Source organism: Tasmannia lanceolata, unplaced genomic scaffold (assembly GCF_043159265.1).
Source record: "Tasmannia lanceolata isolate RefF3 unplaced genomic scaffold, GAP_Taslan_0.1 ptg000006l, whole genome shotgun sequence".
NCBI classification, from domain to species: Eukaryota; Viridiplantae; Streptophyta; class Magnoliopsida; order Canellales; family Winteraceae; genus Tasmannia; species Tasmannia lanceolata.
In genome coordinates, this window is record NW_027518683.1 from 6,349,016 (window position 1) to 6,370,040 (window position 21,025).

At 39.2% G+C, this 21,025-nt stretch overlaps 1 protein-coding gene across 1 annotated transcript in view; it reads right to left on the reverse strand.

Annotated features, from left to right (window-relative positions):
- LOC143879444 (uncharacterized) overlaps positions 1 to 15,417 on the reverse strand; it is a 43,516-nt gene extending 28,099 nt beyond the window's left edge. The window contains exon 1 of the mRNA XM_077381828.1: positions 15,210 to 15,417. The gene's annotated coding sequence lies outside the window, so the exon portion shown is untranslated. The remainder of the gene's footprint in view (positions 1 to 15,209) is intronic.
- Positions 15,418 to 21,025: the final 5,608 nt, after the last annotated feature.

The following is a 21,025-nucleotide window of genomic DNA, read 5'->3' on the forward strand; positions in this document are numbered from 1 at the left end:
TACCGTTGAATCAATCAACCATCTCTTAATTCACTGTCAGGTTACCTAAGAGTTGTGGAGTTTGTGTTGTAGCTGTTCGGAGTGGTTGGGGTTGTATCGAGGACTCTTGTTGAGCTTGCATGGTCTAGGGCATTCTCTTCATGAACCATTAAAAGTACATCCTATTGAATTCTCGACTTGTTGCATTTTTGTGTACAAGGTCGAAGGAAGCTGATAGAGGAATCTCTAAAGGATGAAGACCAATATAGCATTGAGAAGCATCATGTTCAGAAGTATCCCATTGGACTGCTTCTAGAACTTCTATTAGGATCTCCTTATTGAGCTACGTAATTATTCGGACTATTATCGTATGAGCCACATCATGCATGATACCCTAGCCCCTTTGTGGTCCCCTTTGTCAACGGGTTTTCTTAAGCCGAACTTTAATAGTCCAAGTTTAGGAAACCATAGTCTTTATGGGATTTAGACCCTCTGTGGTCCCCTTTGTCGATGGGTTTTCTCAAGCCTTACTTTGATGGTTCAAGTTTAAGAAATCAGTCTTTCTGGGATTTGGGAGATCGTTAAGGGGCATGATGGTTCAGTCAATTTATCGCAGTGTCTTGGACTCTTTGACAGCAGAGGTAATGATGATGATATGCGATGTCAAGTTGATATTATCATATGTGGAGCCTAGGACTGTGGAGGGAAATTCCCTCAATGTTGTCATATGGATGCAAACCAAGGTTTACCCTTGAAGGTTCGCTAACTCTAAAGAAGAGGTGATGGACATATAGAGGATGACATCGTTTTTGGAAATTATGGACTCCAGATGGGGTTTTCTTTTCCATCCTTTCTACCATTGTCTTATGTTGGTTGCGCCTTACAGGATTGAAGAATTCCTGCACTGCCTAAAGTGTGTGGATTCGGTTGGATCTCTTGATGTAGAACTTGCGGCGTGCATCAAATCTTTTATCTTTTATCTTTTATTTTTATTTTCGTCATTTTATATTTATAGTATTTTTTTGGGGCATCAAATCTTGTTCTTTTGGCCTGATTTTGGTATCAAAAGTGGCCAGACCAAGAAAACTGAAAACATCTCCAAAGGATCTAGGTGTCGGTCAATTAGCAATGGCTTTCACCTTCTCGGCAACCGCTTTTACACCTTCAGATGAGATTACAAAACCCAAAAATAGTGCATGATATTGCAAAAAGGAGCATTTTTCATATAAATGTAGTGCTTTTCTTATCATAAAACCCTAACACTCAAACCAAGAAAATCTGGTGAAAAGGTCCCTCTTGCCCACATCCATTTCCCGTCAACCGGGCTACCCCTTCTAACTAATAGTCGGAGTAGTAGCGATCGAAGGAAGTGTTGGACCCTCACGTTTAATGGTATGAATCGAATGATCTAAATGCTCCGCTCGATTTTTGCTACCGGGATCGCTACTACCCATATCATCCCGCGATCCGGATTGCACGACCCCAAACGTGGTATGTTCGCAATTAAGATAGCTAAAAATGATGACGCCATCATCCCGGACAATAAACTCGTATATTCATCTTTGCAAGAGGGAACATTTCAGTGGACAAGGGAAAGACAAGCACACTATCATCTTTGCAAAAGGGAACACTTCAATGGACAAGGGAAAGACAAGCACACTAACTCATTGATTTGGTCATTTATCATTTTTTTTTACATTTTTTCCAGAACTAGAGAGTTCTTTTCTATTTCTTTTCTTTTAGGATTGAGTATGCAATGGTACTTTATTTAGTGATATTTTGAGATCTTCAAATTTTATATATTTTATTTTGGAACTGAACTTTCGTTTTGAATAAATTTGTATGCAATACCCCATCATACCGCATACCGGGCTAACCAGCGTACCCCATACCCGCTCCCGTACCGCATACCGGAACGAATCACATTCCAGGTAACATTGATTTCAACATCTTGGATCTCTTCCTACATAAAAATCCAACCTTTTATTGATCAGAATTGTGCAAGCAAATTTCCAATTATTGTAACTACCTGACTAACCTTGATCAAGAGTCGATCTAGCGCAAAATCTCTTGTTGTTAATCATCACTCCTCTAATGCCAGCTGAGGATTTTTTTTTTTTTTATTTTTTTTTTTTAGATATATTCTTCCATCCGTAAAGCAAGTTGATATGCCTCGTGAATGGTCCAGGCTCTGGTACAGATCAGATGTTTCCTAATATGTATCTTCAATCCTGATAAATACCGAGAAGCAGCAATACCTTCGGAAAAAGCTAATTTGTCAAAGCAAATGTAGCAACTTCTATTTGCTTATGAGTTGACCAGAGGCAGCTTCAAAACTAGAGAGAAATTTCACAATATCATCAATGGAGGGTTTTGATCTGTTAGAGAATATGACAACATCATCAACGAAAAGACTGTAACTGGAATACACCCTAGAGCAACATGGAAATATTTAGTTTTTCCCGTTTCAAAAACATTAGAAATGCCACTTCCTAGGACTTCTTCAACTATAATAAATAAATTCGAAGAGAGTAGGTCTCCCATGTTGAACCCTAATTTAGTCAACACTGATAGAACGGAAAGCCAGTTCATTCTATCATATGCTTCAGCCATATCCAACTTCAAGACAATATTGCCACCCCTCACCTTGTTATCAATACTTTGGACAAGGTCTTGCACTATAGAAATATTATTCACAAAAAGGCACCTTGTTCAGGCGAAATGATCTTTTGGAAGAAGATATGGATGGTGGACGATCAGTTTAGCCACGATTTTGTAGCAATAATTCATAGAATGATAGGTACATAATTCCACAAAACTTCAAAGGTTTTCAGTCTTAGAGTGTGTTTGGTTGCACAAAAGACAGGATGGCTTGGGGGTTTTACTTGGCATTTGCCATTTGGGTACCACACCAGAAAATTCCCTTTGTTTGGTTGCCAATATAGCATTGAAATCCCTAGAGACTACCAGGGATGTTTCATGTTTAATAATTGCATGTCTGATGTGTCACCCTTGACTACTTCCTAAGAAATCCAAACCCAATTCCACAAAAAGGTGAAATTTTGTTTGGATTTCTAGGGAATGACGATTACTCTCTCTTCGTCTCTCTTCCCTCTCTCTTCTCCCTCTATATTGGTAATGACACTCCCTACGACTACTCTACGAGGTTGACAACCATACACTATTTACCACTATTCTACGACGTAAGTTCCAGGAAAATTCAAGGCTTGTCTCCTACCTGTTGACTACGTATACCACTTTACACGAGGTAAGTGCATGCAACCAGACAGAGCCTTAGGAATAATCATTAGAAGGTTGAGGTGTAAAACTTAGAAATTTCACCTCCTTCTGACGTAGAATATAAAACCATAACTACCACCAGAGCGGAACTCACTTGCCTCAAACAAATGTCTATGATATATGTCTGCTCTCAATTATGATAATGAGAGTGCTCTGATTTGTCTTTGAAATCCTCTTTTCCCAAGCAATGAGCAAACATACAGAGCATGACAACTAATTCATGACAGAAAAGGTAAAAAATCAAGCCTACCAATCCATGTTACTAAGGGAGTACCACATGACCATTTATAGCAACAGCACGAGTACACTAGTTTACAACAGTTAGTCATATGAATCAGCAACACATCAAAGTCGAGTACCTATGTTTAAAAACTTTAAGACTAGTGCTAATAATATATAATATGCATGCTTCCTCAATTAGCAAATTGTCCATCACTCAAGATAAGCATGCTTGACTGGTGAGGAAAAGAAACCCGTTGGTTTATATATATATATGGGGAAAGTGATTGTGAGCGGCCCCTCATATAAGCTTATATGAGGTGACTGCTTAAAAATATGGTGGGCCCACATTTTTGGGGTGATCCGAGCCGGTCATTTGATAGGCCTTGACGTAGATAGGGGATGCCCAAAAAATCAGCTCCATAGGATCATCCCAACCCTACTAACTGTGGAGGTGAAAGAGGGGGAAATGGGTGGGTATAAATTTGCCCACTTACCCGTCCATTTTCCCCTCTTTCACCTTCACAGTACGAAGGGTTGGGATGATCCTATGGAGCTGATTTTTTGGGCACCCCTTATCTACGTCAGGGCCTATCAAATGACCGGCTCGGATCACCCCAAAAATGTGGGCCCGCCATGTTTTTAGCGGTCACCTCATATAAGCTTATATGAGGGGCCGCTCACAGTCACTTTCCCCTATATATATATATATAATATGAGAAAACGGTTTCTACACACAAGTGTAGATAAGTTATCTACACACTAGCTTAAAATACAGTGGGGGGCCACATTGTTTGGGTGATCCAAAGCATTCATTTGATGGGCCCTCACATAGATAGGGTGTGCCTAAATCAGCTTCATAGGATCATCCTAACCCTTCAAACCGTGGAGGCAAAAAATGGACAGATTTGTGAAGGTTTATACACGTCCATTTTACCTCCACAAATCGTAGGGTTGGGATGATCCTATGGAGCTGATTTTTTGTGGACACCCTATCTATGTGAGGGCCAATCAAATGAATGGTTTGGATCACCCAAACAATATGCCTTCCACTGTATTTTAAGCTAGTGTGTAGATAACTTATCTACACTTGTGTGTAGAAACCTCTCTCTCTCTCTCTCTCTCTCTCTCTCTCTCTCTCTCTCTCTCTCTCTCTCTCTCTCTCTCTCTGTGTGTGTGTATTGTAACGCCCCGACGCAACCGTGTAGATATTGTCCGGTTCTATGCCGCAGCCCTCCCCGATTTTAAAACACGTCTTCACAGGGAATGGGGGTCTACAACATATAACCCAGGAGCTTTCTCTCTCCGCTTCCGATGTGGGACTATTACAATCCACCCCCCTTAAAGGGCCCAGCATCCTCGCTGGCACATCGTACTAGAGGAGGTACGGCTTTGATACCATATTTTTAACGCCCCGATGCAACCGTGTAGATATTGTCCGGTACTAGGCCGCAGCCCTCCCCGGTTTTAAAACGCGACTTCACAGGGAATGGGGGTCTACAACATATACCTAGGAACTTTCTCTCTCCGCTTCCGATGTGGGACTATTACAATCCACCCCCCGTAAAGGGCCCAACGTCCTCGCTGGCACATCATACTAGAGGAGGTACGGCTCTGATACCATATTTGTAACGCCCCGACGCAACCGTGTAGATATTGTCCGGTTCTAGGCCGCAGCCCTCCCCGGTTTTAAAACGCGTCTTCACAGGGAATGGGGGTCTACAACATATAACACAGGAACTTTCTCTCTCCGCTTCCGATGTGGGAATATTTTATATATATATATATATATATATATATATATATATATTGAATGGTTGTGTGTTGGATATATTAGGGATGTTTTTTTTTTATAGGTAAAAGAAGTTATGGTAGATATATTAGGGATGTAGCAGTTGCATGGTTACATTTGGGGACTTTAATAAAAGCCTTGTATGTTTAGGGTTTACATGGCTTTTCCACAACTCATCATTTTACTGAGCTATTTCTGATCATATTTGATCAGTCAGTATCTTTTGTGATGTAAAGGGTCCCATGATTTATGAATACTTGTTTCTTTTACCACATTCTTCTTCTTTTTTTTAAATTCTTATTCATTTAATTCATATAAGATGGCCGCTCTCACATGCAACAACCCATCAGCGAAACGTCTTATGCAATTCTTTTACCACATTCATAGGCCTTCAGCATTGGTAGTTTTATCTTTTCATTAAATAAAGAAACATCTGGGTAGTACTTCGATAAAGGAAATGCTTTCCACTTTTTTGCTCATTGTATTTTCAGTTTGCTTGAAATAAAAAGAATCTTGAAAGAGCATCTTTTGATTTCTTATGTAGGAAATGCTTTCCAGATAGGATCAGGGGAATCTACAGGAGTTGGAGCCCCCTTCTCCTAGGTTGCTGATGAACACATTAATGTGTGAATTTTAGGTACTTAGGGATGCATATTATTTAATTAAAGCGGTGCTATGATGGTATTTTCCCTTGTTTTTATGTTTCAGGTTATTTTCAGAAAATCCATGGAAAATGGACTTGGAGGGGAAAATTAATTCACATTTATTGACCGTCGTTTGAATGGTCCAGATCAGCCCACAAAAAGGATTCAAGAGGTGCGCTCATTGGTAAGATCAAAATTCATATCGAGGCCTGCAAATTTAACGGTTCAGATCATATCAATGGGACGGTTTAGTGGTGCAAGTAATTTACAAGTTGACCGTCAATTGAATGGTTTGGATCGTTTATTGGAGATGAAGAGGAGAGGAGAAATATCAAGTGTTTGTGTACAATATAAAGGAGGGGTAGTCTTGCCATTTGCAAATAATTATGGCGATGGGTGTAATTATTTTGAAGAGTAGGGACAATATGGTAGTTTCACAAGCACCAGAAAAAGTTGAGTGGAATGGATGAATTCTCCCCCTTACAACTCATCAATCACCGTATAACATTAGAGTTGAAAGCAAAAGGGGATCAAATTTGGTAATATGTACACCCAACTTTTATTATATTTTGTAACCGAGAAGAAAAATGGATCAAAATTGGTAACTTCCAACCAAACCAAATTTGAGCACAAATTATACACGTTTTCTCCCCTCTTTGGACGTTATTTCCACACTATTATGGTTAGGAAAAACATGTGGAATCTTATTTTTAGGAATATCCACGCCTACCCCTCTTAGCAATCCACTTATTTCCTATTGGTGGAGAGTTTCCAAAAGCAAAAGGAGCCAAAATAAGAAGGAAGTGGACGATTCCTACTTGCATTAAGAAAGTTGGCAATTACCAAGAGGAGGTGGACGTTTTCTATTTATGGGGGCTCTCTCTCTCTTCTCTCCTCTTGATAGTTAACTAAAGAAATTCAATTTTTTTTCTCTCCCTTGGCTACCATCAACCAATTCCAAGAACTCAAATTCACAAGGAGGCTCAATCATCATGAACCATCCAAGAAGAATTGGAGATGAACTTTAAAGATGAGGGTCGAAAATTTATTTTCTTTCTTTTGGAATATGCTTGTACTTGGACAGTTCAATTAAAGGGGAAGCACTCTTATTCTTTTGAATTATTGTTTTTTTTATTTCTTTTAGTTTAGATTATTGATCATGGTAATCTTTTATTATTTGTGTTTTGAATAAATAATGAGTAGCTAAATTTTTAATCTTAGGGTTTAGATGAAGCCTTAAGGGTAGATTAAATTTGTTAGATTGTGTGATCTAACGGTCTAGATTCAATTTTGTGAATATAATTTTAATATACAAGGGGTTGTAAATTCGAATTATAGATCATATATGCCATTGATTATCTCTTGTATATGTGATCGTTGATGAGAATTTATAGAGTCTTGTATAGATATTGAAAATTGTTTGTGTACTTGATCAATTACTAATGAGAAATCTCATCCATTGATTGGATTTTTCATTGATCGGATTGATCATCTATACAAGTCCATCTAATTCAAGATTGTGATCGAAGCGAATCTATATATACAAACTAATAATTTTTATCTAACCTATGGTGGATTCTAACCCTAAGACTTTTTATTTGAATTTTAGGCAACATTCTAATAGTTTTACAACTTTGCACCTAGATAGTTCTTTAAGTTTTTCATTAAATTAAATAATTATTGTGTTAGATTAGTGAATAAATTAGTGGTTAAAATTCTCAATCAAATCAGTCCTTTAATTTATTTTATAAAAAAAAATTTTAATAGTTAAATTGCTTGAATAGGTTTCCCTTAGATTAGAGAAGTGGTTTCTATTAATTGGAAAATTGTTAGACTAGTAAATTGGCTTTAATTTAATCATCTAGATTAGATAATCAGTAGATAATTAGTAGTAATATTTGGATAATTGTTTACTTTGCCTAAGTTAAGAGGTTTAATAGCTCTTCCCTGTGATCGACCCGTAGCTACGATTGACCCGTGCGCTTGCGGTATAATTTTGTGCAAACAGTTGCTGAACTTAAACTTTGATGGATCCAGCTTTGGCAATCCCGGCCCAGCTGGTATTTGTGTGTGTGTGTGTGGTGTGTGTGTGTGTGTGTGTTTGTTGAGAAGGTATATTTTATGCAACTGCGTATACTTTAAAAAAAAAATTAAAAAAAAAAAGAGGCCCATCTTTCAAGCGTGTTCGTAGGACCCCACTGAGCGTTCATGAAGATGAAGTATCCTCAACAAATATAAGTGTAAAGAGACCATACACTAAAGAAAAGACAAGTGAAGATGGCCAGCCTAACAATAAAATAAAGGATAGGAAGCCTCTCTGATTGTTGATGGAGATACTTTCAACAAAACCGATATGAGGCATCACCAGATGGCATGGAATATTACTCAACTGCATTCACTATTGCACATATTTCTAAGGATTTGGAAATGATTGGGGATAACTGGTTAAGGCTCTTAGATCTTAGGATGATCAGACCAGATGTGTGCTAAATGATTTACAAGCATCTACAATTTATGGTTGTATTTTGAGTGCATGCGGGGGTTAAATGTGGTAATCTGGATCGAGGGCTTGTGGAGTTTTCCCAGCACTTTTCTTGATGTGATTATATGTATTAGTGCCCACGCACAATTTGATAATATATGAGGCCCAAGCTAGACTCTATTTGCCATGGCTTTCATCTGGTGAGTTATTATGGACCAACTGCTAACCAGTGATCACCTTGAGAAAAGAGATTATTCTATTCAATGTTCCTATGTTACATGCCGGACTATGGCAAGGACAGGTAATCATTTCTTAGCCTCTTTACAAAGTGTACATGCCTACATGAACAGTGCATGAATTCTCTTTGGTATATTTAACACTTAAATAAATTTGAATTTGAGAGACTCAATGTCTTTGTTTGCAGAATACCTGAAATATATTGATTATTAAAGGCGGAATGAGATTCTATGGAGGATGGCTTTCTTCAACAAGTTTGTCATCTTTGGATGAAGTGCATTGTCAGGTTTTCATGTGGTACCTCTTCCTCGGAATGTGATTAAAGGTGCAATACTACAGGTCTCTGAGCATGCTATTCTATAGCAACGCTTATAAGGGATTTTATTGCTCAAGATGTTTGCGGACTATATCAGATGTACAACTCGGTCTCTGAACAAACGGGAAGCGCCCTCACTACTATTAAAAGTTCCAAGTTCTTTGGGAATTCCACCACTCTTGATTCCTGTGGAGCAAATTTCACAAATATATATATATATATGAGCATGCATTTGCTGCGCTCGAGCACAGAAACAGGGTGGGGCCACATTTGGGTGGGATCCAAAGCATTCATTTGATGGGCCCTTTCATGGGTAGGGTGTCCACCAAAAATCAGCTCCATTGGATCACCTTAGGGTGTCCATTTGTGGGGCCAAAAATGGACAGATTTGTGGACAAACAGTATTTGTCCATTTTTGGCCCCACAAATGGACACCCATTGGTGATCCAATGGAGCTGATTTTTGGTAGGCCCCCCATCCATGATGGGGCCTTCCAAATGAATGCTTAGGATCACCCCCACAATGACCCCACCCCCCTGTTTCTGTGCTCGAGCGCAGCTAAGCCAAGCTGCGCTCGAGCGCAACAACCCTTCTCTCTCTCTCTCTCTCTCTCTCTCTCTCTCTCTCTCTCTCTCTCTCTCTATATATATATATATATATATATATATATATATATATATATATAGATAGAGAGAGAGAGAGGAAATGGTTTGTGAGCAGCTGCTCATAAAAGCTTATCTGAGTAGAGCTCACAAACCATACGGGGGCCACATTTTTGGGGGATCCAAAGCATTAATTTGGAAGGCCCTTCCATGGATAGGGTGTGTCCCAAAAATCAGCCCTATAGGATCATCCTAACCCTGCCATTTGTGGAGGGGGAAATAGGCAGAAACATGGACACACAGTGTCTGTCCATTTGCCCTCTACCTTTGATTGGGTTAGGATGATCCTATAGGGCCGATTTTTGGTACACACCCTATCCATGGAAGAGCCTTCCAAATGAATGCTTTGGATCCCCCAAAAAATGTGGTCCCCCCTATGGTTTGTGAGCTCTGCTCGGACAAGCTTATTTGAGCAGCTGCTCACAAACCATTCTAGCTCAGGCTGAGCTCTAGCTCACAAACCATATATCCATATATAGGGAGCACGATTCGTAAGCTAGAGCTCAAGCCGAGCTAGAGTTCACAAATACACCATCTCCATGTTCTTTGACTCATCCAACCCATTCTTCCTATAGGACCTCACATAGATAGTGTGTTCCTAAGAAACCATCTCCATACCATAATCCTAACCACTCGATCTATAGGAGCCCATTTTCTAGCCATCCATTTTAAACCTCCACAAATCATAACCCTAACCATAACCCATAACCATAACCATAACCTATAAAATGACTGGACTAGATGAGTCAAACTATAAACAGTCATTTTATAGGTTATGGTTATGGTTATGGCTATGGTTATGGTTAGGATTATGGGTTATGGTTAGGGTTATGATTTGTGGAGGGTTAAAATGGATGGCAAGAAAATGGGCTCCTATAGATCGAGTGGTTAAGATTATGGTGATGGTTTGTTAGGGACACCTTATCTATGTGATGTCCTATAGAATGGATGGGTTGGATGAGTCAAACAACATGGAGATGGTTTATTTATAGAGCTCTAGCTCAACCTGAGCTAGAGCTCAAAAACCTCGCCCATTAGGCGATACTCGTCACCCTTTGCTAATCCATATAACGTTAAGAAAATATCATCAATCACGAATGACATTGAAAAAAGAGAGCTAGTGCTCCAAGAACTTGAAGCAACTCTGCTTCATTAGAATCTGTGAACCATATAGGCCCCGAGAATACCATCCTCATCTCACCTCATGTTGCCTAATAATTCCACCCATTCCAGCATGTTTTAATTGCAAAGGGAACTCTCATCAAAATTAAGATTGACATATGACCTACTATTGATAGAGCAACCTGTTAGAGAAGAGAATGAGAGAAGAAGAGAGTGAGTTGGAGAGATCGCCCATTCACTTATGTATTTATATTAAGAGAGAATAAGGTACAAAGACAACTATGCCCTTAGGCATTATAAATACATTCTAACACTCCCCCTCAAGCTGGAATGTATATATCATACATTCCTAGCTTGTTACAAATATCGCTCAACTTAGCTTTGCTTAAGGACTTTGTAAAGATATCAGCCAGCTGATCTACGGATCGAGTGAAAACTGTGCTTATCTCCCCCTTCTGGATTCTCTGACGAATGAAACGGCAGTCCACCTCGATGTGTTTCATTCGTTCATGGAAGACTGGATTGGTAGCAATATGAATTGCAGCCTTATTATCACAATACAACCAAGAAGGAGAAGGAGGAGCAATACCTATCTCACACAAAAGGGAATACAGCCAGATAAGTTCTATACTCGTGTGTGCCCTGTATTCAGCCTCAGCATTGGACTTTGCTATGACGCATGTTTCTTGCTTCGCCAAGACACCAAGTTACCTCGTACAAAAGTGCAATATCCAGTGGTTGATCTCCTATCTACTGGAGATCCAGCCCAATCTACATCAGAGAATCCTTCAATCTTCATATGACCATGCCTTCTAAACAACAGACCTCTCCCTAGAGCGCCTTTCAAGTACTTGAGAATAAGGACTACTGCAACCTGGTGAGAGATACGTGGTGAGCTCATATAATGACTAACTACTCCTACAATATATGAGATGATTGGGCAAGTAACTGTGAGATATATGAGCTTACCAACAAACCTCATATATATGCCAGGGTCATCCAACAAGCCGTCCTCTTCTGGAATAAGCTTCACATTCGGGTCCATGGGCACAGATGCAAGTTTCAATCCAAGATTTCATGTCTCCTCTAATAAATCCAACACGTACTTTCTCTGTGATAGAGAGAGATCAAGAAGAATATGCTACCTATATCCCAATAAAGTACCTTAGGCGAGCTAGATCCTTGGTGGAGAACTCTTTCTGCAAGAGAGTCTTCAATTTCTGTATACCCACTGAGTTACTGCCGATAATGATAATATCATCAACATATACTATCAGAAGTATGCAGCCAGCCGCAGACTGATGACTGAAAACAGAGTGATCTACGGCGCATTGTTTCATGCCAAAAAGCATGACAGCCTCACTGAACCTCCCAAACCACACTCGCGGAGATTGCTTTAAGCCATAGAGAGATTTTCACAAGCGACACACGGAGGAGGACATCTACCTTGAGCATCATACCCTCGAGGTTGCTACATGTATACCTCCTCGGTGAGGTCGCCATGAAGGAAGGCATTTTTCACATCCAATTGAAAGAGTGGCCAACCATGATTAATTGCCAGCGAAAGCAAGACACTAACAGATGGAATCTTCGCAACAAGAGAGAATGTCTCTGATACCATGTGAAACAACCAATTACTCCAAAAGCTTAAGCTGTTGGGGAAGGCGCTATTTAATCTTTTATACTTTAACACTCCCCCTCACGTGTGGCCCCTCTTTTTTGGGGTTGGCAATTGCATGTGGAATTTTAATATCAAGGAGGTTTAAATTCAGGACCTTTGCTCTAATATCATGTTAGAGAAGAGAATGGGAGTGAGTTGGAGAGATCTCCTCCTCACTTACGTATTTATATTAAGAGAGAATAAGGTACAAAGACAAATATGCCCTTAGACATTATACGTATATTCTAACACAACCCATCTGTCAGCAACCTTATCTTAAAGACAATCCCTACCCAGCACTTCCTTTCCTCCAGAGTAAGAGGACATTGACTTTCCAATTTTATATGTTAACATTCACACTCTGGGGGTATTTATAGGATTTGTAGATTATCAACAACGAGGGCATTTAGTAATTCTTTTGTAAAGAAATGTTAGTAACGTAAATAAGTCGTGAACGGAGGGAAAAGTCAGACTAAGGCACTTACTCTTCTCTCTTTTTCCTTCCCTTAACATTGATGGCTTTCATGGTATCATTGTAAGTTAGACCTAATCCAAGAAGTGTCTCGTATCACTTTGTAAATCCAAAGAAAATGTTGCTTCCGCTTGCCCGATTGACCATGTTGAAACTTGAGTTGTCATTAACTACTGAGATCGACACCTCCGAAGTCCCATATCCAGCATTATGGAAGACATGAAGTGTACTTCAGAGCATTGCTTTGAAAATCTTATGATTTACGATTCAAATTAAATCTTATGGATTTAAATTTAAATCCCAAGACTAAATATAAATTTATATGAATCTTGCAATTTTTTAATGAATCGTACTATTCATATGATTCATGAGATTTATCCTAATTAAGTTTGATATCAAAGATAATAAAACTTTCTTTCAAAATATCTCTTTCCCTCCTGCGTTAGAAACCCTTGAGAACCCTTTCATGAGAAGGAAGTAGGAAAAGGAGGAGGAATTCAAACAAATCAAATATATGGAGGTCTCCGACCTCTCTCGGGGCCATTCCATTTATATGGAGTGCAATGCATCGTAAATTTCTAACTAGAGACCAACTCTTCAAAAGAGCTCGCCCTGTATCTTTGTGCAACGCTCATGTTCAGTGCGACTATGGGGGATTTTCAGCATATTTCATATTAAAACTCTGTTTATTTAAGATTATAACAACCGATTGTGAGTGCCAAACCGATTATTGGTCCCAAAATTACATTTAAATTTGAGTCCAATAATCGGTGTCGCCCTCACAATCGATTGTCATAATCGTAAACGAACATGGCCTAAACCTATCTCCAACTCATTTGACACCATTATCACCTTCTGGAAGTGGCAGTGCAGGCCGGTGGGGAAAAAAAGACTCCAATGCAATTGGAAAAGTCTCCTGCATCTTGCAGCTGTCTTATATGAAAGGGAAGGGATAACTGAGGTTTTAATGGAAGACAAATCTTCTTAGGTCAGCTAATTAATGCAAACATTATTGAGGTGTTGTAATACGAACCAGAATCTAAACTTCTTCTTTTTTTAATGGTAGAATCTCAACTTTTTTAGGCATTAAACTGCAAGACGTCATTAATGATTGAGTTTATGTGCCCAAGGATATGTGCCTCCCACCTAGCCCCTTGACTCTTGGAGTAGCCCTTCCCTTGGGTGGTTCAATCTCAATTTTGATGGGAGCAATAAGGTCTATGTCAAGAACAATATTGTTTTCAATCGAGCTGGCTTGGGTGACTATTTCAAATCCCACCGATAACATTCATTCTTGACTTTGCAAGTCCTTGTGGGGAGTGTCACACCTTAAAGGCGGGGGTCATGGCTATTTGGAATGAGCTAAAGATCGTAAAGAAATGCATTGTTCAAAAAAATTTGGAATACAAGCAACCCTCTCCGAGTCATCAAATGCCTCGGGGATGTCAATTTTCTCCTTGGAAGCTCCATTTCTTTTTGGAATTGCAGTATATCATTAATTGGATGTGTGTGTAAAATTACTCGCACCCATCAGGAATGAAATGGAATAGTGGACAGATTAGCGAATTTTGGGGTATGTTGTAACACCTTGAGAATTTGGCATAGTGTGCCCCAACTGTAGCCTTGGCCTTTGTTAGTCCGACATCTTTGCTTTCATGTTTGTGGAGGACATTAGTTTACTTGGTTTATAGCTTTGCTCTGTTGCGCTTTTTGTTGCTTTTTTGTATGGCGTTCGCCTTTTTGCTTATTAAGATATGACATGCACGAAAAAATATAGTTTTTGGAAGTTTTCATGTGGATAATCCTCACCAGAGGTGGTGAACTCCTACTCTTTCCCAGAGGGAAATATTAATGGGAAAGATTCAACAACATTTATAACGTTCTCCTCTCCTTTCGACAACCCATGTTCACCAACCCCTCTTCTACTAATCAACTAAAGAAAGCAACAAATATCTCTAGATTCAACATAGTCCAACGGGTCACTAACAACGAGACAATGAGATACAAATTATTGGTACCTTTTTACTCTACTCAATTCACTATAAGCACCAAGCACTGAACATAGGCTTAATGAGCATCGCCTATCAATGTAAATTCTATGTCCGTACACGAAAATCAGGCCAAGAAGACAAAATTCAAGAGGACCAAAACGCTATGAAAGTAAAAGGACCTGCTAATTCAAACAAGAATCTAAAAGAATGCAAGACCTAGGTTTATCTGCCGAGAATCCAAAAGGTGCACTTGAATATATACGCCAAACCGAGAATCAAAGCGAAAATACATACAAAAGAAGGCACAGATTGCGAATTCAAGTGATAATTTACCTCAAAGAAAGCATGCGAAGCGTTGATGTAAACCCTAGAAAAGGCTATCAGGCTCTGCAACGCAATCTTGGAATCTACTCAGAAACTGGTTCGCCCTAATTTTCCACCTGGGGAAGAGAAGACGAAAAAAGATAATTGCCGCGTCGGCCTACTGTAAGGACTGATATGAGTTGGGGTTTCTAGTTTAGGGTTCGAACAGGGGTCCGCCTGTAAGGTGTCAATGGGGTCGGGTTAAGTACTTTAAGTGTGGCCCGCCCAAACGCGCACACGGTTAACGGGTGCAGCTCGGGTTTTGTTGCATGGGCCGCCCATAGCAAGCCGCACTGACAAATGGTTTGGATCATTGAAACAAATGGCTCCCCTCTTGTCCTTGTACCGGCTCATCATCATAGATTGTAATTCTGTACATTGTTAAATTTAGGGAGATGATATCCCTCCCCCCCCCCTAACGGTTTTTGTGAGAATGTTCACTGCTTGAGGATAAATTCGCCCTCTTTAACATTCCCCCCCCTCTTTAAAACTTCACAAATAACGTTAGGGGGGGGGAGATTTTATCTTTCAGGAGGGAGAAAATATCATTCCCCAAAATTTAAATAGGGGTTTTTTTGAAAAGAAGTCTTTTACTCTGCTTTATTTGCGAAAAATTGTCTTCTAGTTTGACAAGAAAAATATCATTCCCCTAAGTTTAAATAGGGGTTTTTTGTAAAAGCTACTATGCTTTATTTGCAAAAAAATGTCCTCTAGTTTGACAATTTGCAAATAGACTTGTCACATTTGAGTGAATATTGCAAATCCCGTCGTGCCATAATTTTGTGACCAAAGTACCCGTGGTAGATTTTTTTTACCCGTCAAAAGATCAAAATGTAGGCATTTGGATGCTCTAGTGAGAAGAAGTGACTCGTGCCAAGTTGATGGAGTAAAAAAGGTAGGGGTAGACCGAAAACAGCTTGGGTGGAAACAGTGAGGAAAGACTCGAGGGTTAGGAACATAACAGAGAACATGACCTTTGATATGATAGAATGGAAGAAAATGATTGATGTGGACGAGCCAACGAACGTCGGGATTAGACTTAGTCAATTTGAGCCTTGTAGATTCTTTCACCTCCTTCAAGAAAATTTTCCAAATGATTCATTAGCCGACTCCAACTAGTTTGGGACAAAGGCTTAGTTGAGTTGAGTTGAGTTGTCAAAAGATCAAAATGTCCATATATGTGAAAGATGAAAATTACTATGTAAAAAGACCAAAATACCAGTGACTTTGATAAGCTGGGTCCCACCAACTCAACTCAAAACACGTATAAGGTGGGCTCACCATTCTACACCTCCTGTTTTGATGGCGTGTGGCCGTTTAGGCCACATTTGGATACCCACGAGATTTAGATTTGGATTTCTCACATATGCAATTGAGATTTGGAACTGAATCAGATCCTTAGATTTCTTAAATCAGCTACAACAGTGAAAAATCCGATTTTCAAATTTGTCCTGCAAGACATTATTTGGAAATCAACATTTGTAGCAAATTGCCTTCACCCTCGTTGCTCCTCGCCCTTGCTACAGCAGCAGCGAGACGCCTCTCTCTCTCTCTCTCTCTCTCTCTCTCTCTCACACACACACACACACAAACACACAACACGAGCACGGGGATGATGAGCTTGAGGATGATTGATGTATTTTGTATCCAGATCCAAATACAAAAACATGGGGTATCCAAACGTGGCCTTAATGTTTTGATAGGGGTGTGTCTCATCAACTCGACCCAAACCCATGCATCTGGTGGGGCCCACCATTTTACCTCATGTTTTTAAGGGGTTGGTCCCACAATATCCACCCTAGCCTATGCATATGGTGGGGCCACTATATTACACCTCTTGCTTTGATGGAGCGTCACAGGCATTTTTTTAATTTTACAGGGTAATTTTCAACTTTTCACATATCTACAGACATTCTGGCCTTTTTAATAGTAAAAAAAATACGCGCATTTTGGTATCAAGTTTATGGCATGACCTAATTTGCAAAATTCCCAGGGGACTCTATTTGCAAATTGTCAACCTAGATGACTCTTTTTTCTACTGCCCACAGGAAAAGTACCATGGTTGTAAGCTGTAAGCATGTTTTAGCCACAAAATTGAGGCCATTGTTCCTGTGAAGACAAAGCCTTGAACCAGAGGTGTATCCAAAGAATAATATTACATCCTCTCAACTCATAAACCCCCAAAATCAGGGACCCCATGTCCCTAACTGGGTATAATCATAATCCTTATCTTCTCATATAGATCCAATCAAAATCAAACCCGAGACATCAAATCCACGTAACCTCCTTGCTGCCTACTTATTGTCTTCTTATATAAGGGCCTAATAGGTTGCATGGTAAAATGAAATCTATACTCCATTGCTTTGATAAGGGGACTCCTCTCTCTATCTTGTACCTTTTATAGTTTGTTGGTGAAAGATGTTAAAATTCTGAGATACCTCGTAGCAACAAATAATAAAAGTGCTTAGTAAATCAACGATCGCCATTAGCATATAACAAAAGGGAGAGCCAATTTCATTTCCTTTTTTCCTTTTTTACTATGATACAAATAGCACTAAAAATTTCTTCGCAGCCTAAAAGAAATTCACAGTATTGTTTTTTAATATAAATAAAATGTTATAAAAAAGGTAAAAAAAAAAAATCAAAGGAATTGAAGGTACCTCAAGAAAAATAGAAAGCAAGATGACTTAAAAATACTTATAGGACATTGCTTGGCCTTGTGTAATGAGGAGAGAGAAAGGGTATTGGCACGAAGAAAATAGATATCTAGTATTTATCTTGGACACAATGCTAGCACAAATTTATTCTCTTGGGCTGTGAGCATAGAGTATAACGACTGGGCCAAGGGATTAATGAATGTCTCTTTGTAATCCTTTGTGCTCGTTGTTGTAGTAGAAGATGACTTCTCTCATGTGAATATAGGCAATCTTGTTGACCCGCATCATATGGCTTATGGTTTGTTTTGCCATTTTCATTATATATGTATCATATAGATCATGTTGTTCCTAACTATTTTATTTGTAGTGAAGTCGGATCACAACGATGGTTAGAGAACCCGTTGATGAAGAACAAACATGAATAACGAAGTGTAAGACACCCAATTTTGTCAAGGCGGTACTAATGATAGGTGTCGCGACGAAGAAACTTATGACGAGTCCCAGAGCACCAGTTCGGTTTCTCTCAATCTCTCTTTACGGTGTTTTTAGAAGGAAATAATTTTTGGAAGCCATTTTTAACAACCGGAAAGCCTGTTTTTATGCAGCATCTGCCTTTTCGACAACCGAAAGCCTGTTTTTACACAGCACCCGTGTCGTCGATTTCTTTGCAACTTCAGAGCTCCTCCCTCCCAAATAGCGCGGTTACGCTGCCCAATTCTCTGCTGGTAAAATTACATTTATTTAAACAGCTTTACGTAATTTTCTTTACAAAGTAAGATATGAGGTGGTGACATCATAAGATCTCCAGCACACATTGCCCTCATAACTTATGATATAAATCCCTTCACCTTTCTTTTACTTTTTACAATTTTCTTTACAGAGTAAGGTACGAGGTGGTGACATAAGATCTCTGGCTCACATTGCCCCCAGAACTTATGATATAAACCCCTCTACCTTTATTTTACTTTCTGCATTGTCTTTTCCGTTAGATTTTTTAACTTGATTGGGATCAGTTGCGAGATCTTTCAGGACTTATTCTATAACAAATGATCTCAATCAGGATAACTACCATTTATTTTCGGTTTTTTTTGTAAATTCACTTTATTTACATTCTGTAATTGATCATAACTTAAATAAAGGATAAAAAGATAACTTATACTGGTCAAAGTTCTTCGAAAAATCCCAATCTAAGTTAAGAGACCGGATTCGTCTGGGCAAGAGGGGTGCCTAACACCTTTCCCGATTGTAACCATAACCCTTATCCAGATATCTGCAAGGACCATGCCTTAAACAAACAGAGCAAAAGAACCCATTTTGGTTACTGTTCTTCTAACGAAATTCGAGTATCGTTATTCATTTCATTTGAAGAACAAGCACGGGTCCTAGGCCCTGACCTAGGTGGCGACTCTGAGTTTCTCTATCTTGCGGAGTTAGGACCACGATCCTAAGTCCGCAAGTAACACATATCAAATAAACACTCCCCTGAAAACCCGATGTGGTGATCCCCTGTCGTCCTACGCGTGGGGGGAAAAACCGGCTCCCCACACAAAGTTTTGAAAGCCTAGCGAATATTCTAGTGGGAAGGTAGGTAATCTGGTGGTTTTCAGAAAGGCATCGGATGTCTGTGGTGATGAAAACAATTGGGATGCAGTAAAAAACTCTTCAAAGCAACCAAGAAATAGAGATTACGCCATGTTTTCATGAGAGATAAATGAGGCCCGTCTGGGAGTATTTTCCTCGTTGAAAATTTCTGGTTTGAGTAGGAAACAAAGAGATGAGTTTAGATGGTTTCTAAAATTGTTGGAACTTTCTTGCTATGTTAAACTAGGAGAGGAAGAGCAAGGGACATACTTTTGTTAGGTGACCTCAAAATCTATATAACGTATTATCATACCTCATGAGACGAGAAGAATAAAATGAGCTTCTTAGGTGGATGAAAGAAGGAACTAAGGTTTCACTTGAATGTGAGGATAACTTCAGTTTGATCGTTTAGTTTGCGAGTGTTGATTGCACAAGGATTTGGTTAAGAGATTGGTGACTATCTATTTGTAATCTCACATGCTTGTTGCTTGTGGTGAAATATGACTTCTCTCCCATGGATGTAGGCAATACTTTCGAAATGCATATTGTTATTTGTTTTCTAATCATACCTTGCACGTGTTGTGTAGATTGTATTGTGCCCATGAGTTTTTATTTACAACCGTGGCAACAAAGGCGTGGTTGGAGCTATCATATGTGAAAAAAGACCAAATCCAATAAAGTTTTGAAAGGTTAAAAGAGATTTTAGTAGGAAGATGAGTTTTATGGAGTTTCCTCGAGAGATAACCTAGTGAATTTTAAGAACGCCGGTGGATGTCTGCAGTGCTGCAAACAAGTGGAAATACCAACAAAAAGTCTCTGGTGATTGGAAAACGAGCCAAGGTGGTGATTGTTGGGATCATATCTCATTTCATATGAGAGATAAGTGGGTGTCAACATAGTTTGATTTGGACCGATTTTATCTTCAAGGTTTCCATGTTTGAATATGATCCAAATAGAAGTTTGGATGATTTGTAAAACATTTATAGTGATCTCTCATTGCATTTCGGAGCTTTTTTCACGCGGTGAAGAGAGGGTTTCTCTAGGATGCAATGTCAGCTTGGATTTGATCTTTAGGGCTGTGACTTGCGAGTGTCAGCACCTAAACCTAACGACTGGATGGAGGATTTGATGATAATCTCTTCGTAACGCATCGTGTTTGTTGCTTCTAGTTGAAGATGACCTTTTCCCGTGGACTTAGGCACATGTATGCACATGTGCTGCATAACAACATGTCTAGGCGGATGGATTTTGTTTATAAGAAGATTATTCATTTTTTCTAAAGCCACTACAACCATTATTGATAAATAATCATATTTGATTTTAAAACCACTTGCAAATAAGAATTTTTGTAAAAAGTTTAACAGTACCCAAGAATTCCCTCCAATGTTGCACACAATTCACTAAATAGCCAAAATTATGGCACATGAAATGTTCCTAATCCCCCAATCTGCAGAGTTTAAATATACACTTAATAGTAGCAATAGCATGCATCCATTGTTAATCTGATATCAATTAGCTAATAGCATGCATCCATTGTCAAGCCTACTA